A 362-nucleotide genomic window follows, 5' to 3' on the forward strand; every position below is an offset into this window, starting at 1 on the left:
GGCCATGGGGCGGCCTGTGCGGGAGCAGGGAGGTGGGCGCAGACGCAGGCGTTAGGCTGCGGAGAGCGTGGGGCGCGATGCTGTGTCTGTGTATACCGGGTGGGCGCCGGGGGAGGTGCCCAGAGCGGGAGCTCTGCGTGGGAGGGTGCGTCGGGTTGGTGGTCATACGACGGGGACCTGCGGGCGCTGATGTGGGTAAAATGGGAGTGACGCACTGTGGGGGCCCACGGGAAGAGGGTACGTGCCTTTATTAGGGGATGGGAAAAAAAAGGTGGAAAGTTGGTACATATTCGCGGGGAGAGCTTCGCCTGCTGGCGGCCTGGGGCGGGGGGTGCTGAGGCCGGGGGGGACCGGGGAGGCGG

This window comes from Phaethon lepturus, unplaced genomic scaffold (genome assembly GCF_000687285.1).
Source record: "Phaethon lepturus isolate BGI_N335 unplaced genomic scaffold, ASM68728v1 scaffold27627, whole genome shotgun sequence".
Taxonomy (NCBI): Eukaryota; Metazoa; Chordata; class Aves; order Phaethontiformes; family Phaethontidae; genus Phaethon; species Phaethon lepturus.